Source organism: Rhamphochromis sp. 'chilingali', assembly GCF_963969265.1.
Source record: "Rhamphochromis sp. 'chilingali' genome assembly, chromosome: 7".
Taxonomy (NCBI): domain Eukaryota; kingdom Metazoa; phylum Chordata; class Actinopteri; order Cichliformes; family Cichlidae; genus Rhamphochromis; species Rhamphochromis sp. 'chilingali'.
Window position 1 is genome coordinate 19415933 of NC_137934.1, and position 8411 is coordinate 19424343.

Below are 8411 nucleotides of genomic sequence, written 5' to 3' on the forward strand. Positions count from 1 at the left end.
GAGGTATAAGTATTTTAGTTTCTGGAAAAAAGTGGTGAATGTAAGTTCTAAAGGTACATAAAAGTCTCTTTTAAAAAACGTTTAATCTGAGATTTAATGCTGATGTGCTGTGGTAGATAAAAGGCAAGAGGCCCAGGAAATACCCTTCTGTGCCTCCTTTCTCATCACATTCAACCAAGAAAACAAGTCAGATTATCATCAAAATATGTTCCCACTAGCTGAGCCCAGTCACAATGTAGCACCATTAAAACTGACAAAAATTGTGCGTGTACCCATTGTGCGTATACGTTTTGCGTAAAACCCGACAATGCTTTATCAAATAGATGTTTATTTTCTACCAAATGACGCCAAACTTTTGGGTAATTGTGGAAAAGGATGATGAGTCAACCTTGTAATCAGAAATCTGCTTGATAATCAAATGTGAGCATAAAAAGGCTTTGTTCTGTGCGGCACAGGTAATAAATGAACAAGCGAGTCATTTTAGATACCCCATATCCTTCGTCAGAGGAAATGGACCCAGTCAAAATATTTCTTTAACCAAGCATATGAGTCAATATCCAGACATTCCTCACCCACAGATTTGCGATTATCCAGCAAGTTTGGAGCATCTAATATCAAAATGAAAAAAAACCCCAAAAAATCACTTATTTGGCGCGTAACCGTGGTTTCTGTAAAATGTAAAACCATATCAACTCTCTGAAACTGTTGAGAATTAGGGTCTGTGGTTAATCATAGCTGACACTGGATAGGGGATTTTAATTTGTAAAAAATCTCATAAAAGTCTACACTGATCCAAAGGTGAAACAAAACGCAGCCAAAAGAATTTTAGGTTTTGGTTGTGTTTTTTTGCTTGTTGTCTTGTTTGAAATGTTTTTTTTTTCATACTTCTGTTTTCCATTTTGTTGGTGCCCATTTTCAAAATTTCATTATGCTTTTTGAAATGTTGCTGACAGATGTTTAATTTGTGTTTATGAGACACTTCATCAGATATGGTGGTTTCTGTTTACGTCGTTGTGTTTTAAGTGTCGTGTTTTTGTCATGGATATGTTAACTGACTGTTGTCACACAGCATTATAACACACTTATATTTTGTAGCTTTTGTCATGCAAAATAACCTTTTGGTTCTAAGTATGTGGTGCATGTCACTCAGTGTTTTCTCTGAATTCTTCACTTTAAGGACTAATTTTTTACAATAAAACTATCCACAAGCAAAAAAACCTGATCTCATCTCTTGAAGTACCTCATAAAAAGACAAAGAGCCACATGCATCACTTACCTCATTATTACCCAATAAAACAGGTCTGAATTCTCGTTGTCTCTTTAAAGGGTGGCATATGATGAAAGGACAGGTCAACTCACATTTCCTAGAAAGCTTTAACTAGTGCAGCGCGCGTGTGTGTGTGAGAACTGCTGTGCGTACGTTCAACACGAATGTGGAACTTGGCCTGAGGCACAACGACTGATGGCGCTCTCACTTTAAACCCTCCTCACAGAAACACAGAGGGAAAGGAAGAGAGAGGGGAATAAAGTGTTGCACCTTTACCTGACAGATGAAAGCCAGCATAATGCACCATTCAGGGCACAATTTGAATAAATAAACAGAGGGCTTCTGCATGTGGCACATTGTGGGAGTTTGTGTTGCCTTCATCCTGTTATGGGCCCCTATCCAAACAAAGTTCAGTTACTTGCAATTTCTGTTAAGCTTGTGGTATTATTATATACAGGCCAGACATGTAAAATTTCCTCCAGAGTTTCCTGTCACAGAAAGCGCTTTAAGTGATTCCTAAGAAAAAGTTCATTCTTACTATACAAATACTGAGGAAGTCTATTTTAGCATCTGAGTGAACTTGTGCTTTATCTATCCTTACTATCAATATTAAAATGTAAAGAATCAGGTGCTCTGGCCGAGTGGTAGAATTTCTTTTTGCATGAAACAGTTACAACCAACAAAACTCACACAGCACAGCATTTTCTTCATCTCCCTTACATCTCTTTGACACATAAGCTAAACATTCACACACAACCAATCACATTCAACCACCACACTTCCTGGGTTACAACACCCCTCCCTGCTCTGGCAGAGAGGATGATGCTTACATAACCCCTGACCCCACTAATGCATTAATTGAGGGGGAAGTATGTGTGGATCCATTTATTGTGATGGAGAGTCTTGGTAATTGCCCAGTGACCCAAATGTTCTTTTTCACATCCCCCCCCCCCCACACACACACCCATATTCCCCTCCACTTGTGCCAATAAGACCCTTGCCTTCTGCCTTTTAAACTCCTGCTACATTACACTGTTGTTCTCCTACACATATGGTGTTTTATTGGAGTAGTTAAGACTATTATTTTTGGACCAAAGCAGCCAGCAAACTACATTATCAAATTTACAGTTGTGCAGACAAGTATGTTACTACAGGACTTGATGCATGTCAAATGTGAAGATGGCCTCACATTTGACTCTAGAATACTTTGATATGGAAGGAAGGTCATGGTGGACTGAATGACTGGAAGACGCCTAGATCCTGTGGCTGTGAAACACTCTCAAATAGTCATCCCTCCACAACCGTGCTTGAAAGTTAGTATGAGATGTTTGTGCTGATATGCTGTGTTTGCTTTTGCTTCTGACAAAACATGATGCTGTGCATTGGCATCTCCATTTTGGTCTCATGTGTCCAAATTGTCTTGTCCATTGTTCAGATTAAATTTTTGCAAACCTAAGCCTTGCTGTTGAATTCTTTTTAGAAAGATGCTTTCTCCTAACAACCTTCCAAACAAGAAATCTGTTGCAGAATCTAAAATGTAGTTGATCAAACTATAGGTTTGATGGTGAAAATGTGCCAAAAACATACATACTGTACATCGTTAAAACAGCTTTTGCACCAAAGCTATGTGTTAAATAGCAAGCGTACGTCCTTAAATACATGATTTTGATTGCATTATTCAAAATGATAAGAATACTTTAATCAGTGTTCTCCCTTTTGGGCTAGGGGGCTAAAATGGAGGGAGGCTGTGACAGTGAAAAGTTCTTTATTTACTGTATCACAAAGTCTGAAAACTACTTTGTAACAAAGTATTAAACTAAACTAAACACATAAAACGTGTCCCAAATACCTTAAATACACAGAATAGCATAGAACAACAACATATAACATATCACAATATGTTGTCAGTTGTGGATTGCAATGCCAATGCTAACTAGCTAATAAATAACCAGCGTTTTTCATGCATTAAAATGATACATGACACAGACAAACAAAACTCAAAGAAAGAAACAACAAAAGCAACATTTTACATCTTCAACCTAAAGCGCTCTATCTATGCAAGATAGCATGGGTGCTGTGTAGGAGTAAAGTCAGTTTCAGTCCATTTCTGTCAGGCCACAGGGTCTTCTGAACTCTTGACTTTGCTTGACATTTTGATTTGCCATTTTCACTGTAGAAGAGTTTAATATTTTGAGCGATCAGAAGCTTGGCAGGTTGTCTATTTTCACAAAATGCGGTAGCTAGCATGTCTTTTTAATCGTGACTGATGCAAAGTTACGCACAAACATTGGTTTGTTATTTCGTTGTCGTGAGTTATACTGACTTAACTTGACATAACCAACTCTTAATTAGAAAATAGTTTGAAATAGAAACCGATGGTAACAGTAGAGTTGAAGGCATGCATTACTGTATTATTAGTAATTTCAAAGGACAAAAACCTTCACCCTGATCATAATTAAGTAGGAATTCAGTGGAAAATTTTTACTTTCTTTTTTTTAATTTATTATTATTTCTGTATTTTTCATCTAAAATTACCAGAATGAAAAATCAGCTGTCTGTAACCCACAGAGGTCAAAGGCTTGTCTGAGCACACATTTTCCATTTCATCTCCAGTCTAAATTTGAACATGCTGGTTGTTTTTGTTTGGCTGCTGCTGGCATACACATACACAGCTGGTTGTGCGGCAGCCTGCATAGTGATGTTTATGAGTTATGGTGAGGGCAGAAAACATGTGTCAATATTGATTATCATTACTGAGTCCCAGAGAGCTTGTCGATCAATTAGGCGTCAGCCTTCTTCCAGCTTCAGACATAGCAATAACAAACCTCCTAGAGGAGGAACTCAACCTTGCTAATTAATAACGGCTTTATTTTACTTTGTATGGTATAGACTTTAACCACCAAACCAAAACACACAACCGCACACAAAACAGAAAATGGAAAACAGTTGAGAGATGGAAATTATGAAAATTAGAGCTGTCAAAGAAATCATTACTTATAAAAGTCTAACATTTTAACTGCACAGACAAAACACAGTCTCTTGCATCACTTACTGCACTGTCACTCAATCCTATTATGAGAGTTGGCAGAGTGATCCCATGTGGCTTACTCCTGAGGACAGCCCCCACGGGACCCAAAATGCATTAAGAAATTAATGTTCACTTTGGGATCTTTCCAAAACCCTAGACTTAACCTGTGGCTTGCCCCATGTGTGTGCGTGTAAAGAGTATGGGAGTCCAAATGAGCCATAAGTCTGACCATTGAGGTCAGTAACTGATAGGCCCGCTTTTCGATCCCCCCACTTGGCGCCTTCTGTTGGCCAAAGACAACTGGCCTTAAATAGCAATCTAAAGCAAACACTGCACATAATCATGACTCTTTCTCAAGTCAGAAATCTGCCATAAAACCTTCTGGCAGGGTCACTTTTTGGTTTTATGTGCTTCCTTATCCGGGTATATAAAAAGATTGCTGCTCAGAAACAATACAAATCACACAAACAGAAAACAGAATAACTGGTCCGACAACAGGAAGTTGACTTTCAGATACGATCTCTGGACTCTAGTTTGTAACAGCCAAAATGGAAACATTGATAATAATGGGTTGCAATAATTTTTAACTGTATTTCTTTCTTTTTTTTGGATTTGGTTGGGGGAGTGACTGTGCTGTGTTTTTGTTGGCTGTTTATTTGGGAATTTACGGGTCAATGACTGTTGTTAATGGATATTTGAGAGAAAATAATGGCCATGTTTTTTGGCAAGGGTGAGGTCATGGAAAAGAAGTTTCATTTTGTCTTTTTCAGATGCACTCATGATGAATAAACATTAAGCACTGATTGCTTACTGACTGATTGCTTAATTGAGAACTACTTCTTGAGATAATGCTCAGTATAAATTTTTAAATGTATGGTTAGTCCAAATATTTTAGAACTGAGTAAATATTAGAGCAACTGTCGTCAAACAACATTCATTCGGGTACATAAGATTTTTTTGAAGATCATCATCATCAGAATGAATTATCAAATGAAAACTTCTAGGGTGCTAACTTTCTTTTCTTTATGAATTCATTTCTACACATTGTGATAATATATGTACTGAGCTGCATGTTTCTTTGCTGCACACTCTCAGTCTAACCAGCAAAGTAGCTGCTGGAGGCCGCAGGTAAGTCAACACAACTCACTGACCAGGGTTTGTACTACTTTTTCCTTTGATCCACATCCATGTGGTTAATAGCTAACATGCACAGAAGCACTAATATTTGCACAAATACCAATGCACACATTTTGACATTCCCACCGGGAAGCCAAAGCTACCTCAGAAGTGACTCTTGTCTGCCAGGACTCACTACTCAACTAATCTCATGTTTGTCCAGTGTTTGTGTGTTATATTAGTAAACATATTTGGAGTTTTTCCATTCTAAGGTGCTTTTATATAGGTTTCTGCCTCGTGTACAATCCAGTTTGATTCAGTTACCTTGTCTCTCCCACGCTCAAACAGTGAGCAGTAATTTCGGGTTTTGCTTTGGACAGAAAGAGCTTGGGACCGGATAGTAAAGACCTAAATTACTCGATAACATGCCCTAGCTAGGAGCCATTTTAGGTGTGTGTGCAACTGATTTTCAGGCTTTTGGTTAGCTCTAATTGACCTTATGAAGTAATATTACCAGCTACAGGGCTGTCATGTGTGCATGTATCAACTATGTATTATTTGTAAAATAAAATGTTGAGAAAAAAACGTAGCGTTGCCACCAGTGTTCATTCATTAAATGCATCATCTCAGTAGTTAAAGGCAAAAACTGTTAAGGTAATCGAGATTATACTACTCCAGTCGTGGGAAGTAACAAGGTACAAATACTTACAAACACTGTACTTAAGTAGAATTTTTAGGTATCTGTACTTTATTCGAGCATTTATTTTTCTGATAACTTTTTACTTTTACCCCTTATTTTTTTAAACAAATATCTGTACTTTCTATTCCTTACGTTCTGAGTTATGATTCTTTTCCCAGTCTGAGACACTACACTGATCGTGGGCTTCTCCCACCCGCTGGATCCCACTGTGACCCCGCGCTGTACTAGCTTTACTGTGTAGGTGTGGAGGCAAAGTCACCTTCTGCAATTCAGGCAACAGAACAATTTTTAAAATGATCTTTTTCTGCTTGTGTCCTACATAACAGGTTTAAACTGAGTAGATTCATTAGAATTAGAATTTAGATTTCAATATTTGTATTCTCATGTACTAATATTATTTTATTATTATATTATTTTTGTACAAAAAGGTTAGTAGGATTGTATTTCAAGAAGCTACTTTTTTTTTAATTTTACTTTGAATACATTTCAGAGACTGCACTTTTCCACTTTTACTTGGAGTAAAAACTTTTTTCAGGACTGTTTTCTATTTTTATCTGTATCTGTACTTTTGCCCCCTCTAACTAGCTGTGTGAATTTAAGCTTTTGTGTTTTATGAGGCTACAGGGATTTTTCACCAGTAAACTCTTGTCAGGTTGTCTTTCTGAGCACCAATTATTCAGGTCATCTTTGAGTCCATGTACAGTTTATGTTTGTGCCCAGGACTACGTTCATTAATGTGATGGATGTGAGGTCAGGATATGAAGTATGGGTGAGCATTTTATCCTTGATTCCAAGTGAGTTTTGCTGGTAAATTTAAACAAATTGTCTCTCTAACGAATGTAAGAGTTAGTTGAAAACAAATTTCCCACGTGTGGGACTAATAAAGGTTATCTTATCTTATCTTATGAAATGAGCAATCCAAAAAACAACGAAACAAATATACCCTGGTTTGATTGAAAAATATTAGTAAACTGTCTAAGCACAAATTTAAGTCATGAATGATATACACTATATTACAAATATAAACCATTTAGAAAATATAATAAATAATAGATGAATGAGAAATGAGTGGCGTGAAAAACAACCCAGCATCAAATGATTAACAGGATTTTGTAAAGCACACATTCCCTTAGACCAACTATAAAAAATGGAAGTACCAGTTTCAGAGCTTGTTCTGTTAAGTATTGTGTATCCAGCCAAAGCCAGAGTCAATGTTTGGAACTTTAACAATGGTGGTGGAAGTGCAGTTAAGCTCCTGGACTTCTTTTAAACCTTACCCAGGTCACAGCTACCTCACAATGCAGAGAAGACCTGTACACACTTCAGTGCTTTTCAAAGCAAGAGGAGCAGCTGAGTACCAGAAACTGTTCGTGTGATCACAAATGTGAGCTTTTAGAAACGGACTGCTTGTGAATGTGGATTTGAGTCACCTCTGTTTTGTGCCGAAACCTTGGATGACTAAAATCAGGGAGGAACAGCGCTCTAGCTTTTTTAGACTTTTAAAGAAAATTCTCTTGCATTAGGTCACAATCTGAAAGCTCAAGATGCATTTCACGACACGCACATTTCCAAAGAAAAAGGCCAAATATCTTGCAAAACTTCTGTGTGAGTGTATGCGTGGCCATACTTTCCTCTCTCTGTGGTCTGTTCATATTCTAATCAGTATGTTTCCTGCTTGCATTGATGAGGGCCTGATAACTACTACTCCTACATGGTGTCTCCTCAGCAGATGCAAATATAGATAAAGGGCTAAAAGAAAGAACCCAAAATTGCACAAGATGAGAAAATATCGCTAAAAAGCCTGTTGCACGTCATATTGAAATGTTGCTTTATAAAAAATATCGTTTTTGTTGTAGCATTGTGCACATTTTCGATTACAAAAAAATATGTTTTATGGTAAGATGGATATCAGTTTTCATATATGCTAGTATGGTAATTTAAATATCAGATATGAAGCTGCCGGTGCCGTCCTTTGTTAGTTCGCTGACCACAGGTTTCTAGTGAATGTAGTAGCTTAACAACTGACAGTTTCAGATGTTGTTTATTCAAATCATAAAGGTAGCTCCCTGATGCTTAAATTGAACAAAATATGGCAGTATGTTATTTTCAGATTTGCAGTAGAGTGTGGACAGCTGTATGTTTAACAACTACCTAACTGCCATTTCAAGTGTACAGTGACATTGAGCACATAAGGGAAATTTTGAAAACCCGTACAAAGAATGAAAGCAGAAATGTTGGTCTCATATGAAATAAATTCTCTAAAGGAAAACATTACATTAAACCACTTAAAAAACACGCAT